General features: G+C 38.1%; 1 protein-coding gene and 1 long non-coding RNA gene across 6 annotated transcripts in view; one reads left to right on the top strand and one right to left on the bottom strand.

Moving 5' to 3' along the window:
- Window positions 1–705: 705 nt before the first annotated feature.
- Window positions 706–24,702, bottom strand: part of LOC118143667 (uncharacterized) — a 70,124-nt gene continuing 46,127 nt past the window's right edge. Inside the window, exons 5-6 of one of the 4 annotated variants that reach the window (XR_013523712.1) lie at window positions 1,894–14,870; window positions 706–1,754 (exon numbers count right to left, since the gene is read on the bottom strand). This is a non-coding gene — a long non-coding RNA (uncharacterized LOC118143667). Of the gene's footprint in view, window positions 1,755–1,893; window positions 14,871–14,926; window positions 15,050–15,104; window positions 23,080–24,702 lie in introns of those variants that run through there. The other 3 variants (XR_004727953.3, XR_004727951.3, XR_004727952.3) reach the window with 3 other exon arrangements.
- MACC1 (MET transcriptional regulator MACC1) overlaps window positions 1,932–24,702 on the top strand; it is a 78,371-nt gene continuing 55,600 nt past the window's right edge. Inside the window, exons 1-2 of one of the 2 annotated variants that reach the window (XM_003733581.6) lie at window positions 1,932–2,214; window positions 14,035–14,136. The gene's annotated coding sequence lies outside the window, so the exon portion shown is untranslated. The remainder of the gene's footprint in view (window positions 2,215–14,034; window positions 14,137–24,702) is intronic. The other variant, XM_054237169.2, reaches the window with a different exon arrangement.

Raw genomic sequence — 24,702 nt, forward strand, 5'->3', positions numbered from 1 at the left:
TCCCTGGGTGAAGGACATCAGTGGTTAAGAACTATTTAAACAGTCCAAAGAGCAGAGTTCAATCTTTAGAGCCAGTAGATTAGATAATAGGGGAAGGGATCCATAAATGCTGATAATAAAAAATCATAGATGGAGGTAGGGCCTGGTCTCCAAGACCATGAGACTGAGGATTCTAGGGAGCCCAGTCCTTGGGAAGCTGTTAGGAAAGCAAGTGCACATCAGGGATGGGAGGTGGCAAAACAGTGAGTGCTGACTTAATAGAGCTTTCATTTTGGGTACTGTTAAGGGTTGAATTGCTAGATTTAATACCTTGCCTTTCTGCAAATAAAAGCAGTGGAAGCCATACCAGACTAGACTGCAGGGGGATTCTGATCACAGTATTTATGTATGGCATTTAGAGATTTCTTTAAATGTAAATGTTTTCTGGGAGAGAGAAAGATGGCATTAGACATTAACACACACACACACACACCTCAGGTAGTATCTCAGTTATTTTATGCATTGATTGTTTATCACAAACATCTACATGTACATTAATGAGTTAATGAGGTGGAGATACAATAAGGTCTTACCTTCAAATAGGAATGTAAGACTGCATATGTACACACACATCCATGTAAACCAATGAAATGAGATATACAACGTGTTATGAGAGGAGCACAGACAATATTATGGAATTGATAAGGAAGAAGAGAACAACCCAGATTAAGACAGACTGAGGAGGGCATCTTGGCGAAGAGTGTTTTTCATTGAGCTTTGAAAAAAAGGAAATTTCTGAACATTTAAAGATGAGCAAAGATGATTTCAGAGAGGAGAAACAGCATGCAGAATGCCACCTGTAGGGTTTGGGGAAATTAAGAACCATTTGTTTTGGAAGGAATATAATTACATAAATGAAAGCTAGGCTCTAGTAGAGAGTTGAGGAACCTGTGACAAAAAGAAACAGAGCAGCTCAGTATGGATTGTGGGATGACTCAAGGGGAAACTTCAAAGGGAATCTGGGTGGATTCGGTGATTTGGGTGGCATGAAGCCCCGGGACGCATTAAGGAGGAAGGGGCAGTTAGAACGGTAGGAGAGAAAGTGCAGAAAAGGGAAAGGAAACTTTTCCTTTGTCACCATTCTGCCATCTCCTTACTTTAGATGAATTCTTCTATTATGTTTCTGAACCCAGACCAAGTCAGGGCTTGCCTCTATTCGTTTTTCTGGAATGTGTCTAACAGGAAATAATAGACGAGAGAGAGAGAGAGAGAGAGAGAGAGAGAGAGAGAGAGAGAGAGAGAGAGATGCTGTATGAACAAATTGAGAAGCGTATTTCTTTTTAACATTCTGTTGCTGATGTTGCAAAAAAGTGAAGCAATTATTGCACATTTCATTTTACTAAGTTTTACTTTTTATCCCCTTTCCCCTAATTTTCTCTTTCTTGAATTTTGAACAAAATAATACTGAAATATACAGAAGGAAAACACAAAACACAGAAATGGTAAGTAAAATGGAAGAAAATATCAAGAAAACTTTATTCTTGCTTACATTTTAAAATGCTCTTTTAAAAATCCAGAGCATTTTAGAAGATGAAATGTCAAACAGTCCCCATTGTGTCGATAGCATCTTTGAGTGACAATCACAGTGCTGATGTAGGGGGAACGAGTGAGACACCATCACTCACCCAGGAAGCCTTCATTCACCTGTTTCACAGGGCAGTGAGGTGCCTTCAGCTCTGAATCATCGAAAGAGAATCCGGTGGGGCAGGTTCTGACTGCAAGAGGATTTGTTTGCATAAAGATTTTTTAGTTATTGCCAACAATGAGGCTTATTCCCTGACAAACATTAAACCAGTTTTATTTCCTTTCATAGAGATCGAATTACATTTACAGCTTGTTCTTAGATATACCCACCTGATTTTTTAAATTGCTTTTCCACTCGCTTCTCCTTTCTTCTTAGGGTGAAACTCTAGCCAAACACCCTCTTCTGGTTTCAGGTGAGGAGCCTGAATTGTGGGTATCGTAGTTCTCTTGCCTTTCAGGGTTTCTGGTTTGGCTGTCTTGGAGCCACACTGGTAGAACTTCAAGTCTCAGTGGCTCAGGAAGCAGAGGTGCAGGTGCCTGCCTGCCTATGGAGCAAGGCATGGTTGAAGAGTACCTGATTTTGGTAGAGTGACTTTTATTCACTAAAACCATGTGTCTGAACTGAAGAAGCTGGGGATCATTTCCACAAATGTAAGTGTTGCTTTTAAACAAATAATATTCCTTTCACTATTGATATGTGGTACTCACTAGGAAGTTATATAATTTCCAGATAAATTTAACAAACCAACTGCTTAACAAATCAAGCCTGCTTAAATAAAGGGAAGGTAAGTGGTTTTCTGTGGGCTTATGGGACATGTGTTAGAATAAGCATCAAGACAGAATAGAATACCTTGAGACATGGTTTAGAATAAAGTAGTTTATTTTGAAAAAGGAAGAACCCATGTGACATTAACCATCAAAGGTAAAAACAAAAGATTCTGAGTTATTTCAAATATGTAGATGGTTGAAATACCCTGAAAAATTTAAATATTTCAAAAAGCATACAGATGTGCTAAAAAGACTATGTTATGAAGTTAGATAAAGTTGCAATCAGAGCCCCACTGTGGCCATTGACAAGATGTTTCACCTTGCAAAGTCTCAGTTTCCTCATCTGTAAAGTGTGCACAACCTATCTCATTAGGTCAATAGCATGAAATTAGCACAGTGAATTATTGTACTGAATAGGTAGTTAGACAATAAATGATGGAGTATAACTTGGCTTCATCCTAATTAAGTTTCAATTAAGCTTGGAAAACATCAAAGAAACAGACAAATACTGGATGATTCAACTTACATGAGGTATTTAGAGTAGTGAAATTCACAGACATGAAAAGTAGAATAAAGTAGAATGGTAGTTGCCAGGGTGCTAGGGAAGGGAGAAATGAAAGTTGTTTAATGGATACAGAGTTTCAGTTTACAAGATGAAAACATTTGGAGATTGTACAACAATTTAAATACACTTAATACTATTGAACTTACAGTTTGTAAGTGTAAATACTTACAAATGGTTAGGATGGTAAATTGTTTGTTTTTTTTAAACCACAATTAATAAAAATAGATTTTAAAATCTTTATTTATTTTTAAGATCAAAAAGCATGCAGTGAACCTTTCAATGCCTTCTATTTATTAAAGGTCTTCCAAATTCCCTAAACATGTCTTGAGTCTATATTCAGTGGGTCTAATTTAGGATTGATATTGACTTACCTATGTTAGTGTCTGTTTTTTACATAGCAATTAGTAGGTGACAACATTGCATTTCAGGTATATTCTTAAAGTTGTCTTGACCTCAGTAGTGATTCTTTTATGCCCCCCTTAACTTAATTACAGTACTGTCTTTTATTTATAATAGTGATTTTTAATATGATTTCATGGGTAGTGTTCAGAATCAAGAAATTATGAAGTCATAATTATTAGTTACAATTTGCTTGAAAGATTGTTATGACTCATTTTTAAAACTTGAAGCAAATGTATTCCAGTTTTCTCACCTTCCTTGTAGCTAATTTATAAATAAAATATTTTTATCTGTTTGTGTTTTAGAGATAATTAAAACTACCAAGGCAAAGTTTGTTAAACATCATCTTATCTTAAAATTTATTCACTGATTTGGAGGACAAAAGACATTTTGGAATTATACTGATTTTGAACTTGAAGACATGTCTGTTGAAGTTTTAGAGAATTATTTCTTGAAAGACCAAAGATATGCCTACGGGTCTATTAAGACTAAACATCCTCTGTAGTATTTGGTGATAACAGAAGGTGGTAACAACTGACATTTAAGTTGAGTGTGCAGAGTTTTATATGTGATGTGCCCTATATTAATAAATGTAAACACTATGTCAACAAGTCCAGGGTAGCGTTAGAATGAAACTTGCGGTTCTCCAAAGGTGGAGGAAAGCTGCAGAGGCACTGAACACAGTATACTTCTAAAAGGGTGGCTCTGTTTTGGTTGTCAAATGTGCCTACGGTACAGTGTCTCTAGGAACTGTCATTTATTCATTTGATAAAGATTTCTAGCAGTTCTGCAATATACTCCCACTGGGCTGGGTCTAGAGGTTAGAAGAAACTCACTCGCAGCTCTCGAGGGGATCCTACTCTACTAGCAGAGATATGTCCTCATAAACAGTTAAAGAGAGGAAGTGCTGATTCATCAGTCATTCATGCTGTTCATAGAGTCACTCCGCAGAAGGTGTGATGCCCAGTATCAGAGGATTAAAAGATACCTCCATAAACCTTTCTTTGAACTATAACCACTGGAGACCAGAAAAATAATAAACTTGAGAACTTGTATACAAGACACTCAAAAGCAGAGTGGAGTGGCTTCCTAAAACACAGAAGAGAGGCGTACCCAGGCTGCCAGAGGAAGGGGCAGTCACAGTGCCCTGAATTTCAAGAGGACATTGTGGGAGGTGGTGGAACTTTAGGCAGGCCTGAAAAAATGTGCAGACTTGAGATCGGTAGGAAGAGGTAATGAAAGTATCTCATGTACAGTGATGTTTTCTAAACTTTGTGCACATTAAATAATTTTAGGGAAAATGTGGATTGATCAATAATGTTAAGATGACAAATTGAGAAAGTTGTATTTTTTGACTTACTTTCAACTCTTCAGAAATAAGTTTTGTTGTTTTTGATGTGACTTAAAATTCTTTGAACACTTGTTTAAGCTTCCTTTATGACCCTATGGCCCTCACAAAATAAGCAATAAATGTTAGCAGTCAAAAAGTACTTGGTTTAATTTAATTAGACCAATTACTCCCTTAAAATAACATTTGTATATAGTTATTGCCTATTTATTAATATAGATATCAGTTTTTTTATGGTACTAATAAAAATTAACCTTTTAAATAGTTATCTCACCAAAATTAAGAGTGAATTTACAGAAAATGTTAAGTAAAAAGTAGTTCAGGTGGCAACTGGTAATGGAGAAATCATGATGAGGTATCAGGACGCCTGAAGTTTGGGAAACACTGAAGTCGGGGGAATATCAAGCACAAGATTTAGGAAGTGAAATTCATGGGCTGTTTTTATGTGTAGCTGGAGAGAAAAGAGGGATATTGGGTATTCTATGGAGGGTATTCTAGGGGATTTTGGGTGATAATGCTGGAATAAGATTGGTTGTGGAAGCTTTAAAGGGATTTAGTCTTCAACTGCTGGACAGCAGGAGGTTCAAAACAGTTCTGACCAAGAGCTGACTGTGGAAATCCATGCTTTTGGGGGTTTCTCCAGGGCACAGTGTGCAGATCCATTAGCACATAGGGAACATGACACCAGGAGAGCTCCCTGGAAATAGGTTTCAATAAGCTGAACATGAATAAATGAGGAGTGGGAGGAATTAAAATGAAAAGAATCAAGGGATGAAGGAGCCATTCAATAAAAAAGAAAACTAAATAATAATAATTATAGTGAGAGCCAAGCTCTTGAGTTTTTATTTATTTCATTTTATTTTTTAACTCTTATTTTATGTACAGGGGTACATATGCAGGTTTGTTACACAGGTAAACTTATGTGATGGGGGTCTGTTGTACAGATTATTTCATCACCCAGGTATGAAGCCTAGTACCCATTAGTTATTCACCCTGATCCTTTGCCTCCTCCTACCCTCCACCCTCCAGTCAGCCCCAGTGTGTGTTGTTCCCTTCTATGTGTCCATGTGTTCTCATTTAACTCTCACTCATAAGTGACAACCTGCAGCGTTTGGTTTTCTGGTTTTGTGTTATTTTGCTAAGGATAATGGCCTCCATCTCCATCCATGTCCCTGCAAAAGACATTATCTTTTTTTTTTATGGCTATGTCATATTCCACGGTGTGTATGTATCATATTTTTTAAAAATCTAGTCCATCATTGATGGGCATTTAGATTGATTTCATGTCTTTGCCATGATAAATAGTGCTGCAATGATCATAAATGTGCATATGTCTTTATAATAGGATAATTCATATTCCTTTGGTATATACACAGCTGCTCCATGAAAGCATGACCATACAGCTTTGAGGAATCTTCCACAATGGCTGAACTAAATTACACTCTCACCAGTGGTGTATAAACATTCCTTTTTCTCTACAACTTTGCCAGCATCTGTTATTTTTTGACTTTTTAATAATAGCCATTCTGACTGGTGTTAGATGGTATCTCATGTGGTTTTGATTTTCATTTACCTAATGATCAGTGATGTTGAGCTTTTTTTCATAGGATTGTAAGCCAAATGTATGTCTTCTTTTGAATAGAGAGCTCCCAAAGAGAGGGGTGGGCATTTTCCGTGCTGTAGTTGTTCCAGCCTGCGGGCTTTGGAGATGCTGAGTAGACCAGGGTGGAAGTGGCACCCCAGCACAGCACACAGCTGCTCCACGAAAGCATGACCATACAGCTTCATAAAGTAGGTCTCCAATCTCGTTCCTTTTCACTTGGTGGAACCTGCCAACTCGGGCCTCCAACCATTCCTGCTGGTGTCCTCTGGCCTAATTCGAAAACTCCCTGGGCCAAAATTCCCAGATGGAGCAGCAGGCCCCCATCTTTGCTGTTTGGGTCATCTTGAGTTTTTAAGCTTGGTGGCTTGACAGAAGGACAGTAGCACTTCCTTCTAAAAAGAGGGAACTGGTTCCCCACAAAAGTGGGGAAATGCAGTTTTGCACCTCAGAAACTATTTGAAATTGAGAGAATGGACCTTCAAACAGAAAAGGAAACTACCTTGTTAATCATGTGGGATTGGAATTCTGGAGTGCAATCAGGGAGGGTCAGAAATGGAGGAGACAGATATGCTCTTCATTAAAATGACACCTAGCTCTGCTTTTCCTCCTACCCCACTCAAGTTTCCAGGAAAGGAGAGCTGAGGAAAGAATCTTCGGGTACTTAGGAATGGGAAGGCAGAAGAAGGGCATGCTGACTCTTTCCTCCTAGGTTTTGTTTTATCTTGGGGGCTTTCTCTTGATTACTATGGCCACCACCTTGCCCAGAGATAAGAGGCTTCTTTGTAGGGGTCTTCCTTGGAAGAAACAGAAGCATATTCATCCCCAGCCAGAAGAACAGACATCATGTTTCATTTCCAGGAATGGTAGAAGAGTTTTGTATGTTTTCTATTTCCACTGGGAAAAGCACCTAATTTAGGTGCTTCCTCAATACATGTAATACATAGTAGACGTTTAAAGGTAGATATTGCAAAGACTTATGTATTCATCTCCCAGCTTAAGAAATAAAATATTAAGGATAAGATGGTACCCTCCTTAATCCTGTTTTCTCTTTTCAGCCTCAGAGATTACCACTATCCTATCTTTGTCAATATCACTGCAGTGTATGTTTTTATTCTTTTATTTGTTTTGTAGATGCTTTTATTCTTTTCACTGCTGGATATGTGAAGATATTATAAACAGTCTATAGTATTGTTTTGAATGTTTGAAAATTTTATGGAAACCGTAAATGGAATATAATGTGGTATAAATGCATTGTAAATCATGTATTCGATGTAGATTCTTATAGCACACCTTATTTTCATGGCTGTGTGGCATTTTGCTATTAGAAGTAGTGCTATAAAAATATTCAATTACATTCCTATTTGTGTCCAAATGTAAGAATTACTCTAGTGAATGTTTCCAAAACTGATTTGCTGAACAATTAATGGGCATGTGTATCTTCAACTTTAGGAGATATTGAGAAATTGCTTTCCAAATATTTATACCACATTATATGTCCAGCCAAAGTAAGAGTTTCTGTTTCTCTCTCTTCTAAACACAGTTGTTTATCTCAAATGTTCTAATCAAATAATCTTTCCAGATGTAACTGGGAGTCAGAGGCTTGTGGCACTTGGGAGGCTCAGATATGTTTGGAACACTCCCATTGCTAAAATATAGTGCAAAATTTGATCTGAAATCAACTTCTCTGTTTCTCAATCTATGGTAGTGACATTTCCATTTAACAGGCACTTACTTTATATTAATCATGTTAATCACAAAAATGATAACGATAATACTGATAGTAGCTATTAGTACCAATTGAGGACTTACTATGTGCCAAGCAAATTAATGATATTATTTAATTAATTTTTTGGAGGTGCAGATAATGTTATTATATCTATTTTAGAGATGAAGAAACTGATTCCCAGGAATCCTTGTGTTAATAGTTAGTAAATAGAGATTTTTAGTCTAGTCTATGCCATCTAGGACAGCTGAGACATAATAGATGGGAGAAAACTGAGAAGAGAGACATCAAATTATTAAAATCCTTAACTTTCAAAAGTTTAGAATGTAGTTACTATGTAAATAACATCAAAAGAGCATACATACACCATAACGGGAGGGAGATATAAAAAACGTGCTGTATTTGCACTAAGAAGAATTTAGTTTTGCCTAGGAAGTTTGGAAAATGATTGTAATAAGTAACAAAACTTTACTAAGCCTTGGAGACTTGACAGAGGAAATTAATAAGGCAGAAATTGGAGGCAGTAACTCTTTAGAAAATACACGAAAGTGGCAGGTACAGAATATATTTGAGGAAGTTAATTAATTTATTTAATCAGTAATTCAACAAATAATTTCTGACTATCTATTGAGAGGTTCTGAGGCTACATTCTTGGATACAGCAGTGAACAAGAAAGATGCCATCCCTTCTCATTGAGTGCCGTGCTAAGAGATGTACTTGGGGAAGTGGGGGCAAAAATATGGAAAAAAAAAAAAAGACTGAAAGGATAGGTCACATAAAATTATGAAGGATTTTCAAATATCAGCCTAAAGAGTGTGCACATTATTTCCTGAAGGCAGTGAGGAATCAATGTGGGTCACGATGACATAAGCAGCATCACCCGTTCATTTATTCAATACGCATTTATTTTACCTGTATTTTGCTTAGCACTAGGTACATACGGATAAAAGAAGTCAGTGAAAGTGATAAATACATACATAACATTTATAATACAATGTGAGAACTATGCCAGAGGTTTGCACAGGACAGTGATGCCTAACCTAGGCTGCAGATGTGCAGTAAGGAGAAGGAGAGGGGAAGATATTCACAGAAGCTTTTTGGGGTAAGAAATTTGCTTGAAAAAAAATCTGACAACTTGATTTAGACTTTTATAAAATAACACATTTTTTTCTGATTTCGAAAGTGTTGCATGTTCACTATAGAAAATGTAAGAATCACAATTATACTTACCAAGGATGCATACCTTTAAGGTTTGTGTGTGCATTAGTCTGTTCTCGTGCTGCTATGAAGAAATACCCAAGACTGGGTAATTTATAAAGGAAAGAAGTTTAATTGACTCACAGTTCCACTGAGGATAGGCCTCAGACTTACAATTATGGCAGAAGGCACTTCTTCACAGGGTAGCAGGAGAATGAGTGCCAGCAGGGAAACTACCAGACACTTATAAAAGCATCAGGTCTTGTGAGAAGTCACTCACTGTCACATGAACAGCATGGGGTAAACTGCCCCCATGATTCAATTACTTCTCATCAGGTTCCTCCCACAACACATGGGAATTATGAAGATTACAATTCAAGATGAGATTTGGGTGGGGACATAGCCAAAACCATATCATTCCACCCCGGCCCAAATCTCATGTTCTCACATTTCAAAGAACAATCATACCCTTCCAACAGTCCCTGCAAAGACTTAACTCATTCCGGCATTATCCCAAGAGTCCAAGTTCAAAGTCCCATCTGAGACAAGGCAAGTCCCTTCTCCCTAGGAGCCTGTAAATCAAAAGCAAGTGAGTTACTTCCTAGATACAATGGGAGTATGAGCATTGGGTAAATACACCCATTCCAGATGGAAGAAATTGGCCAAAACAAAGGGGCTATAGGCCCCATCCAAGTCCAAAATCCAATAGAGCAGTCATTAACCCATACAGTTCCAGAATATACGTAAATGACTCCATGTCTCACATCTAGGTCAAGAGGTGGGCTCCCATGGTCTTGGGCAGCTTCAGTCCTGTAGTTTTGCAGGGTACAGCTCCCTTCTCAGCTGCTTTCACAGGCTGGCATTGAGTGGCTGTGACTTTTTCAGGTACATGGTACAAGCTGTCAGTAGATCTACCATTCTGGTGTCTGGAGGACAGTAGCCCTCTTCTCACAGCTCCACCAGGCAGTGCCCCAGAGTGGACTCTGTGTGGAGGCTCGAACCCCACATTTTCCTTCTGTGCTACTCCAGTAGAGGTTCTTCATGAGGACCCTACTCCTGCAGCAAACTTCTGCCTGGATATTGAGGCATTTCTATACATCCTCTGAAATCTAGGCAGAGGTTTCTCAACCTCAGTTCTTGACCTCTGCACACCTGCAGGCCCAACACCCCATATAGACCACCAAGGCTTGGGGCTAGCAGTCTCTGGAGCAATGGCCTGAGCTGTACCTTGGCCCCTTTTATCTAAGATTGGAGCTGAAGCAGCTGGAACACAGGGAACCATGTCCCAAAGCTGTACAGAGCAGAGGGGCCCTTGACCCAGCTCACAGACCATTTTTCTCTCCTAGGCTTCTGGGCCTGTGATGGAAAGGGCTGACATGAATTCTCTGACATGCCCTGGATACATTTTCCCCATTGTCTTGGTGATTAACATTTGGTTCCTCATTACTTACACACATTTCCACAGCAGGCTTGAGTTTATCCCTAGAAAATAGATTTTTCTTTTTAATCACATCATCAGGCAGCAAAATTTCCAAACTTTTGTGCTCTGCTTTCTCTTGAATGTTTTGCAGCTTAGAAGTTTCTTCCACTGGATGCCCTAAATTATCTCTCTCAAGTCCAAAGTTCCACAGATTTCTAGGTCAGTGGCAAAATGCTGCCAGTCTCTTTGTTAAAGCATAGCAAGAGTGACATTTACTCCAGTTCCTTACAAGTTCCTCATCTCCATCTGAGACCACCACAGCTTCAACTTCATTATCCATATTACTATCACCATTTGGTCAAAGCCATTCAGCAAGTCTCTAAGAAGTTCCAAACTTTCTCACATCCCTTGTTTTCTGAGCCCTCCAAGTCTCTAGGAAGTTCCAAACTTCCCCACATTTTCCTGTCTTCTTCTGAGCCCTCCAAACTGTTCCAATTACTGCATGTTACCTAGTTTCAAAGTCACTTTCACATTTCAGGTATCCTTATAGCAGCACCCCACTTCTAGTACCAATTTACTGCATTAGTCCATTCTCACACTGCTATGAAGAAATATCTGAGACTGAGTAATTTATATAAGGAAGAGGTTTAATTGACTCACAGTTCTGCATGCTGGGGAGGCTTCAGGAAACTTGCAATTATGGTGGAAGACACCTCTTTACAGGGTGCCAGGAAAGAGAATGAGTATCAGGAGGGGAAATGCCAGACACTTATAAAAACATCAGATCTCATGAGAAGTCCCTCACTGTCATGAGACCAGCATGGGGGAAACTGCCCCCATGATTCAATTACATCCCATGGGATCCCTCCCATGACACATGGGGATTATGGGGATTCCATTTCAAGATGAGATTTGGATGGGGACACAGCCAAACCATATCAGTGTGTATATCCTGTTAAACTTTTTATGTCAATAATAGATACTATGAATGAATAATTGATAGAAGTTATGTAATGTTTTGAGTTCACTCTTTTGATATATTACACAATTTTGATATCTTTGTGTATTCTTCTATAACACAATTTTAAATCTTGCTCATTTGTGTGTCATATTATAATTTTAAAAATCCTTTATTGATGAAAATATCTCTTTTTTCCAATAGTTGATACTGTGAATAGCACCATGTTGCACATTATTCAAAAATCCTGGGGCACACCTGATTTCTTTGAAAGATAAATTTCTAGAGTTTGAATTACAGGTTCTAACATATAAAGTTTTGACCATATTATAGAGGAGAAGGAAAGTCCTTTTAAAATATTTAAAAATAGGCTGGGTGCTGTAGCTTACACCTGTAATCCCAGCACTTTGGGAGGCAGAAGTGGGGGGATCACCTGAGGTCAGGAGTTTGAGATGATATATATATATATATATATATATATCGAAGGCTGAGGCAGAATCGCTTAAATCCAGGAGGCAGAGGTTGCAGTGAGCCAAGATTGCACCACTGCACTCCAACCTGGGTGACAGAGCAAGATTCCATCTCAAAAAAAAGTAAAATAAAATGAACAATGGATTGAATTGATGAAACTTGCATTTTAGAAAAATTATCCTGAACATAATTTGAAGGACAAACAGAAAAGATTACAGACAGTTTACCAGGTCAGATTTATTATAAAATCTAGGTGAGAAAAAAATAAAGCCTGCACAAAAGAAGTAAAATTACCAATGGAACATGGGAGAAGATTTTAAAGATACTAATTTTGTAGAAGTTCATGGACTGGCAACAGTGACTTGGGGGCAAGAGGGGGTAAAAGTGATTGTGGATTACCTCGCAGTTTCTGACATAGGAATCTAACTGGGTGGATGGTGATATCCTCATTCCATTTGACAGGAAAGACAAGAAAAACAGGTTTGGAAGGAAGAACGGATGAGCTGAGGTTGGCCGACTTTGACATGCCTGTGACCATCCATGTGGAGAAATTCCTTAAGCAATTGAACAGGTCTTGGAGTCAGGAGGGCAAATGGGTAGAGATGTGGGAGTCAGCAATCTTTCAGTGTAGCTATAATCATGGGTGTGGGTGGCTCTCCCAGGGGTATTAAGAACTGCAGCAGGAGAAGATCAGGATGCTAAGGGTGGTGCCCCTCTGATGTAATAACATTAAAGTTTAATCAGAGAAAGAAATAGCCATAGAGGAGACTGAAAAGGAGAGCAGAGAAATAGGAGAAAATCGCAATGGAGGGTAGAGTGAATGAGGACTTAAAAGGAGAACTTCTAAAGAAGGGAGACACTAACAGTGTCACATGTCACAGCAATGCCAAATAAAAGAGAAAGATGTGCTTTGAATGTCATTGGAAGTCTTGTCTAGAGCAGTTTCTGTAGAGTGGCAGGGATGGGCACTAGCATGTCATGATTGTACCTGTGATTCAGGAAGATGACTATCCTCGCCATGGGCAGAATGACTTAGGAAAGGAAGAAATCATCATGTGGGAGGCAAGTGTGGGAAGATGGGATCCGGACCCTGGGAAGGAGATAATAAAGGCCAACCCAAGGTAGGACTGTGGCATCAGAAAGAAAGGGACTGCAGTAGTTGATTTATCAAGTAGATGACAATAATGTGTGAGAAAGATGATGGAGTTCGAGAGGGCTCTGAGATTTTCATCTAAAATGACTGAGAAGATTGTGAATCTATCCCAAAAGGCAGAACTCATGAATAAAAACAGACATTTTTGTTGATGAGATAACGAGGAAGCGATATATTGCTGTGAGGTATATATGGAGGTGCCTGAGGGTAGGGGCAGTGTTCACGTGGACACAGTGTCCACATGTTTCCATCGTGAAGGTGAATGCTACAGTTCTGCAGCTCTGGGGAGGGGTCTTTGGGGACAAAGATCATTGAGCTTTCCCATACAAATTGGAATTTTAAATCATGGAAAAAGAATGACTCGAGGAGATGACTGAAAGTGAGAAGCAAACAAACAAAAAACCCTTGAGAACTGTTTAAATAAACAAGTATCACAGGAGGAGCCACCAAAGAAAACAGGGAAGAAATGAGGTCAAAGCAATAGCAGGAAAATAATAGAATATTATTTCAAATGACGTTCCTATTTTTTTTTTTTTGGTAACTATGGGAGCTATAAGAAACAGAATTTATTTTCACAGGCAGCTACAGAAAAATAGGTTGAATTATAGATAGGTGTTGAGGTGGTTTTAGGAAATCAAGATTATGACCTTATCAGACCACACTACAGGTCAAGCAGGAAGAGGACCAAGGAAACCCCTTAGGATCTGGGCTTTTTCCAACTCTTGCTTTGTCCTGGAAAATATATTTTAAGAATATCTACTGTAATACTGTGATTTACTAATATGTTATATTTGAGTTATTTTTTTCCAACGTCTATGTTCTTTTGGTATGAAATTAAACACTGAACTTTTAATTCTATACAACAGGTTTGACTTATTTTCCTCCAGACCGAAGTTACAGCAAAAAGTTTATGATCAAGGCACATTGCTAAAAACTAATCTACTTGACATCATGAAAATCCATCAGAGGTAAAACTTTATGAGACTTTCTCCTCACCTTTTTTTACCATTCTAAAAAAAAAATAAATTGTATTAATAGCCAATAAAGCATGAATTCATATATCAAGGTTTTTCTTTTTTGAGATAGAGTTTCACTCTTGTTGCCCAGGCTACAGTGCAATGGCATGATCTTGGCTCACCACAACCTCCACCTCCTAGGTTCAAGTGATTCTCCTTCTTCAGCCTCCCAAGTAGCTGGGATTACAGGCATGTATCACCACACCCAACTAATTTTGTTTTTTTAGTAGAGATGGGGTTTCTCCATGTTGGTCAGGCTGGTCTTGAACTCCCAACCTCAGGTGATCCACTGGCCTTGGCCTTCCAAAGTGCTGGGATTATAGGCGTGAGCCACTGAGCCAGGCCCATATATGTCAAACTTTTTAAAACTTACTGAAACTTGCTCATGAATAACCATGGTGTAAATTTAATTCTAGATCCTTAAACTAGGGTGCTAGAGTGGCTACTTTACCTTTTGCTAATTGAAAAATGTACAATCTCTGCTCACTGGATCATCTTCATTTTGGATAATTTTAATAAACTGAAAAACCACTAAAAATATTACTTGTTTCAGAATATCAAGTATAAAGTATCACCTTTAAGATGTGATGGTTAATTCCTCCTTATTTTCATGTTGCTTACAAACTTACAGTGTGAATCCAATTCCTATGTTATGCCAGTAATTCAACCTATTTTTCTGTAGTCACCTGTGAAAAGAAAATATGTTTGTTACAGCTCTCCTAACCAAAAAATATAAACTCACTTTTTCTGTCATTGGTGTTTTATTCAATTTTCCAGATTTATCTTATAAACAATTGATCGATTATGTGGGAAGTTCTTTTCACTTGCACTTCAATGGAGACACCAATGTCTCAGGGTGTTCAGGCTGAAAAAAGATGTTTGAGACATTGTACCAAATAGAAAGACTTGGAGATCACAGTTTAAACAGTTGAGCAATAAATTCAGGCTTCAATATGTATACAAATGTAATATTTCAGAAGATAATAAGGAAAAACTTAAAGCAATTCTTCTGTATAATTAAAAATACAAATAATACAAAAGTATGTATATACCTATATCTCCTATTTTAAAATGCAAATAGAAACATGTCTGGCTTCCTTTTTTTTAACTTAACATATTTTAGTGATGAGCCCATATTGCTTATGAAGGTACCGCTCTTTCCACTATGATTATGTAATTTCCAGCCATTAGCTATTATTACCAGACCCACAACGATCATTTTTGCATAGGAACAGGTTTTTAAATTGAAAAAAATTAGCTAAGATTCCAAGACAATTGATTTCAGATACCAGAAAGAGGTACCTGGCAAAAATCCAATTGGCAATATTTTCACTAATCTTGAACTCCTTGCTGACTTCTAAGTTGCAACAAAAAATAAAGGGGGAATGAACACTGAGAGGATTTTGTGAGAATGATTTTTAAAGGGCTATCCTAATCCAGAGGGGTAGGTGAGGAGATGAGGGATGCTATTGTTTCACCTCATTGCACATTCCAGGAAAGCTTTGTGTTTCCCCGCCTGGAAACCAGAGCTCAGGGAGGCTTTAACTGACTTAAAAATTGGATGCATCATTCACATCATCGGTATAGCAATTGAAAGCTTCTCAGGATCTTCCAAAGTGCAGGCATGCATACACACACCATTATCATCAGCAGCAGCAGCAATAAATATTTTCTGGTTCTCAAAAGGAGGGTCAAAGCTTCCAACTTCAGAGCCATCAATAGCAGCAGCTAGGTAGTTAGTTGGGTGATTGAAGAGGTGAGGTAGAAAAAGACGCATAATGCGCTTGTACCCCTCTTCCCCAAAGGCTGTAGAGCCATATGGTATGGGGAGGGGAGGATCAGTCTTGCCCGGGGAGATTGGTGTGCTGATGAAAATTTACAAATAATACTCCATTTCGAAACTTAAAATAACCCAGGACTTTTTTTTTAAAAAAACCTAAAAGTGACCGGGAGATATATGGGACCAACTGGGGAAATTTCATTAGTGGTATTAGAAAAAATTTTCCCCAATGAATAAAATTTTTAAAAGGACAATGGTGGACAAAAATACAGTTGCACTTTGTTTTATCTCACCAATTGCTTTTAAGAAGTTTACATACCTATCTTTGCTCACATATAAAGAGAACACTCATTCTTAAACAAAGACAACATACTGTCTATGGATTTCCAGAGCAAAGTTAGAGTTAAGGAATTCAGAGTAGGAATAACTGAAACTGGAACAGTACTCTAGAGCTGCACTGTAAGCATTAGTCACAAGTGTCTTTTAAATTTTAAATTGATGAAAATTAACAATGCAATTTATCAGTGATCAACAGACACATTATGTGTGTTCAACAGCTATATGAATGTAGCTATTGTCTAGCTGATTGGACAGGGCAGATATAGAACATTTCCAAAATCAAAAAGTTTTCAGTCTTCATCATAGACAGTAAATCATTTAATTCTCATAAAACACAATGGAAAGAGAGTAATTATTATAATTTTATTACTACTTAATAGATGTAAAATTGAAGATTGGAGAGTTTTAGAAGCTTGATCAGCTTCTTTGGTTCTGGGTCCCATTTTCTTTCCTCTAAAACACATTGAATTGACTATCAAGGCAAGGATGAAATGTAAAAACCACTTTATGTTCGAAATATAAAGAGGCATATTCTGAAATCTAGAAATTTCTAAGAGAAGGAACCTAAGCCGGTCTCTATGCCATAGCTATTGATGGGAAACACAATCTTGTATCTGTTTCTAATACTTCCCATTTTACAATCAGTAAAATTTACTTACAGATTTTGATTTCACTGAAAGACTGTGAGCGAATGGAAGAAGTTTTAGATAGCGTTAGTGAATTACTAAATAACTGTACTTGTCTACGTTATCCTGTCACTTTTGTGTGATTGTTGACGGAACTACTCACTGACTTGGATGTGCAGAGATGGTTTTGAGACCAGACTTGTTTTCTACTGTCTTTTACAAGTGAAGATAAGTGAAATTCATAATAAAATATTTATTCACCCAAAACATCTAGGGATGTGTGGGGATAACAGGTTTATTGGGGAAAGGAAATACAGGGGTCAAATGAAAAAACATGAAGAATAATTACCAGTAAGTGAGGTTTGAAACTCATTTCCTCTACAGGAAGACATGGTCTAGTTGGTACAGAGGTTAAGGAGTTTAGCTTCACGTTTTGCATCCTTAGAGACAGAAGCTCAAAAAGGGAATCTAACGTGGTCTTAAGTGTGAAATGTCAAGCAGGTAATTTATAGTCCTTGGAGTGGAAAACAAGGGACAAGGTGGGCTCTGTCTACTTCTCTCCATTCTTACAATCACTTTCCTTGTTCTGGCCACTGCCTTCATTCTTTCTGGCCACTGCCCTCACAACTTTTGCTTTCCACCTTCCTAAAATGTAAATCACAAATGGGATCTTGTCGTTGACTGAATTTAAACCCCTCTGTGTCTTCCTTTAGGCTACAGTTTAAATTCCTCAGTCGGTCTTATAAGTATGTCATGACCAGCCTCTGCCTTTCTCTGCATCCTTCCTTCTTGCCCCTCCCCCAGGCTTGCCTCTGCTCCTACCCTGCGGCCATGCCTCAGCCTTCCTGAACAGCTTGCTGCTTCCTGAAGGACTCCTGCTCACTCTTGTTTTTACACCATTGTGGATCATTTTCCATTCACCTGAAGCACTTTGTCCTGCTTCTCCCTACAAATTTCATTGTGGAGCTGGCATTTGAACCCAGTTAGCTCAACCTCCAGAACCCATATCATAAATTCTGCATAATTAGTCCATGGAAAGACAGCCTGAGAGCCTTTCTTGGTCTCTTGTATTGCATGATCCTGCTCTTCTCTCTCTTTAGTAAAAACTTAAGACTGTGTCACATCGCTCTTTTGGGTGTGACCAGCTCTCATCAAGGACTGTCTTATATTTGATTCACCAATTCAGATGACCACTTCGCTCCCTTTAGAATACTTTTTTAAATTAAAAAAAAAAAAAAATAGAAATCCATCCCACCAAATAACACCTAGTCATCTTGGAATTTTTTAATAGGGAGACAAACACTTACTTGGTAAGCTTAGGTTGATACTTTGCTGAATGCAGGATGTTATTAAAAACATTCAGGAATGAGTATGGCATGGACACTTGACCTGTCAGAATGGTTACTGGCCATTCTCCCTACACACTGGCAGCTGAATAATATCGTCACATAAAATACTGTATTTATATAGATGTTTACATTTTGAGAAATATTTTATAACATGAATTTAGACAAGCCTTTCTCTCTGCACAGTCTCAGCATCACTCTTCTGTGGCTAAAAGATTTGTTAGGCATCTTCGGTGGATCTCTATTTTTTATTGTCTTCATTGTTTTGGCAATTCAAGTTACTATTATTATTTTTCATTGTATTCTGTCTCTGATTTGAAGGAATTGTTGTACATCAAGTCTCCTTGAGGTGTATGGGACTTATTCTTTAGAATGAATTAATTAGACAATATACAAGTACTTTTGGTTTAGAAATTGATAACCCTATAAAAATCTTGCATTGTTAAAAAGCAACAGAAGAGATGATAGACAAGGCTGAGATCTAAAAGGAGAGCTCCAGAATGGAGGCTTAAACCAGGGGCAGACTTCAGGAGCTTATCAAGACACAATTGAATAAACAAAGGGTGGAGCCTGGACAAAATATTTACTTGTCTGAATAAGCCTTAAATGTTTACGTTGGCCAGTTGATCTCCTTTCATCCTCTCTTTCCCACTAGGAAACCAGTATCCATTAAACTCTAGTTTTTGGCAGTCCTGTTCTGTTTATTGTTTACATCCTGAACTAGCATGATATGCTTGGCTCTTTATCCCTCTAGGATCTCCCTTGTTGTCTTTGCACCTGATGCCTAATTTTGGTTCAGAAAAGCCCCTGGGGTTTTACTTAGGGACTAGTTTAATTAGTGCCTGGTTTTCCCAGTTCCATGAAAGGGGATAAGGCAGTGCTTTGATCAGTGTCTCTTTGGCAATGGTTTGCTTCTCTTTCCACTACTCTCCTCCATACCCACATATCACATGCCCTCAGGGATTTCCAGATGCCACGGTCTTCTTGAGGTTTCCTATTAATACTCAAGCATCAGACCCTCTTATTTTACACCTAAATTAGTCACTTGGTTAACTGGAGGCCTTCTGCCCCGAGGCCTTTGCTGTTTAAGGGTTTCGCCACTAGAGGGTGGTATTTTCCTCTTAGGATTGTTGAAATTGTATGTTGAAATGGTTTTTATTACATAAGATACTTCTATAAATGAAATAGCCTGTTTTTAGTGGACAAAATAAGCCTATATAATATAAAAAATAAAAATAAAACAAACAATAAATGGTAGATTTGAAAATATTTCTCCTAAATGTTTCACCTGAAATTGAGTTTATAAATCATGACTTTGAAATCTGAAGCTCAAATGTGGCTTCTTAAAATTTCCATGATCTATCCAAAGTTTGTCTGAAATCTTTGGTCATCGTGCAAGTACATGTTACTTAGTTTTTGTCTGGAGGTGTTTGCAAAATAAGTCATACTCTCAGGTTAATTCAGTCCAAGTTTATTGAGAGTAGGCATACGAGAACATGTTCAGGCTTTACTAAATGGACAAGAGATCTTCATATTCATAATGTTAAAAACTAAAGTCAGGCTAAAATGTAAAAATGCTCGAGAAAGAAAAACAAGTAGTCCCTAAGATTTCACGAAATTGTTAACTTGGCTAAGTTTATTTGACATACAAAAAATGCAAGACCGTGTCATTCTTTACAAAGGGGGGTTCAAGAAATTGAGATCCAATAGGGATTCCAAGGGAACAGGTGAATGCAACAGCAGTTGAAAGTAAGTCTGAAAAGCAGGGAGGGCAGGCCCTTTCTGCACATAGGCCAGCGAGGAGGGAAAACAGCAGTGCTGGGCCTGAGAGGAAATATTAACTGCTTGTTGACTTTAGGAAAATCTTAGGCTCTGTTTAGTTTTTGTCAGAAATTCCAGATAGCCCAACTCTTCTCAAAGACCACAATTTTAATTTTCAGCCAATATTGGGATGGACCTTTCTATTTTGACAAAAATAAGCTTCTGGAAATCAGGGAATCTGAGTTCTGGTGGTGACCTGGGCAGTCACTAAGTAAATGTTTATAGATAATTCACAACTTGATTGTGTGTCATTTTTCATACTTACAAAAGACAATCACTGAAATGGACTGGTAATAGTCAAATGTGTACCGTAGAAAGTTATTAGTTCTACACTGGGGTCTGTAGGGAGGAACTAGAGGAGGGACAGTGGAGGGTGGGGAGTTGGGGAGGGATAACATGGGGAGGAATGCCAGATATAGGTGATGGGGAGGAAGGCAGCAAACCACACTTCCATGTATGTACCTATGCAACAATCTCACATGTTCTTCACATGTACCCCCAAAGCTAAAATGCAATAAAATATATATATATGTGTATGTATATACATATATATATGAAAATTATTAGTTCTGTGGGTGATTCCAGAATGCTCTGTTGCAGTGAAAGTGAGTGGCCACAAGGTGAAGTTTGTGGGTTTTTATCCTCCTACCTTTTGGCCAAAGGAACTTTGCTTTTATTTTTCAAACATATTTGTTTAAGTTTTAGGCAACATTTCATTTGAAAAAAATGGTTCTCCATGCATGATAGATATATGTTTGGAGCCACTTAATTAAATGATTGCTAAGCTCTTTTTAATTCTAAAGATTTTTTCTATGACAATTAATGATAATACATATTATATAGAGCACATACACACATGCATGCATACACATATATACATGGTTATCTATTTATACACTATCTTTCCCCAGTGTGACTTGATGTACCTAATTACAAAAGTACATATTCAATAACACTGAAAAGTATTATCAATAAAAGCTAAGCCTTAGAAACTAAAGAGAAAATTCTAAACCTCCCACAGATTGAACACACCCTCATTTGGCCAAAGGAACCCCAGAGAAATCTTGAAAACTGAGTTCCCAGCCATGACAAGACAGGAGGTCAGACATGCTTTGTCACACCCCATCCCTTTGCAGTTTAGACACAACAAGTGATCAGTAATAATGTTAAAATAGAGATTACAAGACTAACAGAATGGACTCTTCATGGCAGTAAGATACCAAATTATAAACAGCACCTAAGGCCGTGCCAGGCAAGGTGAAGTCACACACCCCTACACTTAGGGAATAAACTATCTTCTAGCTGCAACAGGTTTTTCTTTCTTTCTTTCTTTTTTCTAGCAGCTAAACAAGCACTGGCCTCAAGATAAGCGGTGTTAGAATAATGACAGCTCATTCAGCTCACAGAAGCTAACGGATCCCCTGTTCCACAAGCCATAACTACAGCTTTGATTGGACAAGAGACTGATTTCAATAACATTCTTCTGATGAAACCACCAACCACAGATTGCACACTTGTGTGCCCTTGTGTCCTAAAAAGACCTTTTGATGTATAGGGCCTAATTGTAGTACATTTAAATGTTATCTTTACCCCAAGGTAAACATGGGTCATATATAAGCATATTTGCTCAATATGCTTGTGTCAGGACCCCCTTCGTGAATATTCACAGCTCCTCCTATAGCCGGTTGAATACATATGTTACTTTAATTTGCTCAACTTAAATTCCTGTCTAAACCCTCCTTGTCTCTGGTCGTTGTCAGATGCTGTGCTTTTCAGCCTGTGGAGTGGCCACCTGGAAGGCTATAACCTTTTATGAGAAATAAAGTCTCCTCTCTACACTCATAAAACCTGTAGTTTCTAAAGTTAACCTCATGTAATAATAGCCATGTACAGTGTATTGGAAGAGGAACACAACTATGTTAAACAAACAAACAAGAAAATCAGAGATGTGAGAAGTTATTGCACACAAAACCCAAACTAAGTTTCCCTTGATAGTCAAGGTAAAATTGAAAGCATAAGGGGGTACTGTTTTTTTTAAATAAGAGAAAACATTAAGATTAGGAGGAAAACATTTTTCCTATATCCAAACTTTGAGAATAATTTCTTATGCATAGCTTTGTATAATTAGAGGTTTACTAAAAACGTAGGTGAATTCCACATCTCATCTTTATGACGAGTGAAAAACTGAAGAAGCAGTGTTAAGCCATCACTCTGTAAATCCAATTTTGTTAGGAAGCTGAAGGAACATGCTCTATTTTAAAACTGCCTTTTGATTGCAATTGATTTAGGCATAAAATAGGAGAATTGTGAGTTGCAAATGGCTATCATATCTTTTAGTATTGAGATGGCTTTTAATGGAAACTACATGGTAGGCAATTTTAAATTCTCATTACCAAGACATAGTTGAAAGACAGCCTTTCCTTATTGTTGCAAGAAGACAGCAAAATGATGTTTTGCATGAATGTAAAGTTCCTGAGATGGATTTGCTTAACAGCTTTTCACTGGATCTTGGATGGATGGGCCAAGAGGTTGAGGTTGAGCCAGCACCTGAGTGAGTCAGGTGTGAGCTTTTACAGGTACCGTGAAAGGAGTGAAGCCTCCCAAAGTGAGGCTCTTCACACATCTACTATGGGGGCAGGTCAAATGTCTCTTCGTGTGTTTCTTTCTTTTCTTTTTTTTTTTGCTTTTTTGAAGTGGAGTCTTGCTTTGTCACCAGGTTGGAGTGCAGTGGCGCCATCTTGGCTCATGGCAGCCTCCGCCTCCTGGGTTCAAGCTATTCTCCTGCCTCAGCCTCCTGAGTAACTGGGACTACAGGTGTGCGCCACCACACCCAGGTAATTTTTTGTATTTTTAGTAGAGACGGAGTTTCACCATGTTAGCCAGGATGGTCTTCATCTCTTGACCTTGTGATCCGCCAGCCTCGGCCTCCTGAAGTGATGGGATTACAGGCATGTGTCACCGTGCCCAGCCTGTGTGTTTCTTTCTAATGAAAAGTAGGAAGAACAAACACATCAGGGGGAGCACTCCTTTGTGGTCGTGTTTTCTATGTTTGGAGTGGAAAAGACAAGCTGGGCTGTCTGCCTTCTGACATCACCGAGGTCTGTTGCAGACCCTGGCTTTCCTTTTAATTATTTTCTTTGTATCACTTAAAATTTTATTATCCAAGTTTCTATAATCTGAAATTAGGATATAAAAAAAAGCAAAAACCACTCAGAGCAATGTGGCTTCCCCACATTCTCCGCTTTTCAAATGGGCTCCATTGTATTTGACGACTGAGTCAGATAATGGTGATAAGATAGGATGTTGTTCCATGGTGAAAAACCCCTCATTGTACAGATGGAGACGTGGAGGCTCCCAGCAAGTGAGGAGTCACCGCAGGTCAGAGAACCACTGGCCACAAACCTTATGTAGATTCCAGATCTTGCTGTTTCTGTTCTACATTTCTAGGACATTCACAAAATCATTAAAATAGCAAATGTTTCTTTTATACATTTCTTCTTGAAGGGGTGTGTGTGTGTGTGTGTGTGTGTGGTCATAAAGATGGCAGATATGAGGGTGGGAGAACAGTGCTGTCAGCTGTTTGCTTTCTGGCTCCTGAAGGTTTTACTTTGCCATACAAGTGATCAGGAAAAAAAAAAAAAAAAAAAAAAGGGCTAGAAAGATGCCAAACTTCCCCAAGGGTCTGCGTTTACCTTCCTAATGACCTGTTTATTTTTCCACATTTTTCAAAGTGAGAAGTGGCCCTCCACAACCAGGCCTTCTTTCCTGAGCTTTGCGCATTGCAGTCATTCCCTTCATTTAGCTACAGCTTTGACAGGGTGTCTCTTACAAAACTATAGAAGCTGATTGTTGAAAGGGCTTGCATCACTTACCATTGTCTACAATGGGATGCAACTTAGATGAGAAATAAGAATTGAAAAGCAAAAACGAAGAGCAAAGTTGTATCTCATGACCATCACCTCAACATCATTATTTTCACTTCTTCAAATTTCCTTCCAAGTTTTATCTGTAATGTATACATTTTTATACTTGTAATCAAAGTTTATATAAACTTTCAAGGTTAGCCTTTACAGTTAGTCATTATAAACAAGCTCTCATGTTGTTAGAAACTTTGTAACCACTTTTTTAAAAAATGACATTATGCCCTGAGTTGATAGCTTATAATTTAATTTTTTATCCATTATGGAACATTTAGGTTATTTTCAGTTTATTTTTTTATTATCTATGATGCTCGGATAAAGAGTTTTATAAACATAGCTCTCCCCCTTCCTCTTATTTTCTTGGAGAAAATACTAATGACTAAGAAGGGCCAGAAGAGTTTTATGATATTAATGTATAACGTCTGGGGACAGATTCTATTTTGTGGGATCTATAGTTTATATCACTTGGGGGCAGAGCCTTCTTAAGAAAAATTATATGAAATTATAAACATAAATTGCTAGGGAACTTTCCACCTTGAAGGGACTCATCACAGTGAGCAGCCATAAGCTCAGCTTGTGTCAGATTCACATTGTCAAAGAGATTCCCTCAAGTCTGTAGTACTTTTCAATTTCATCAGTATGGGATGAGCACTTCACCCCCGAAGCTTCATGAGTACTGTGTTATC

This window comes from Callithrix jacchus, chromosome 11 (genome assembly GCF_049354715.1).
Source record: "Callithrix jacchus isolate 240 chromosome 11, calJac240_pri, whole genome shotgun sequence".
Classification (NCBI taxonomy): Eukaryota; Metazoa; Chordata; class Mammalia; order Primates; family Cebidae; genus Callithrix; species Callithrix jacchus.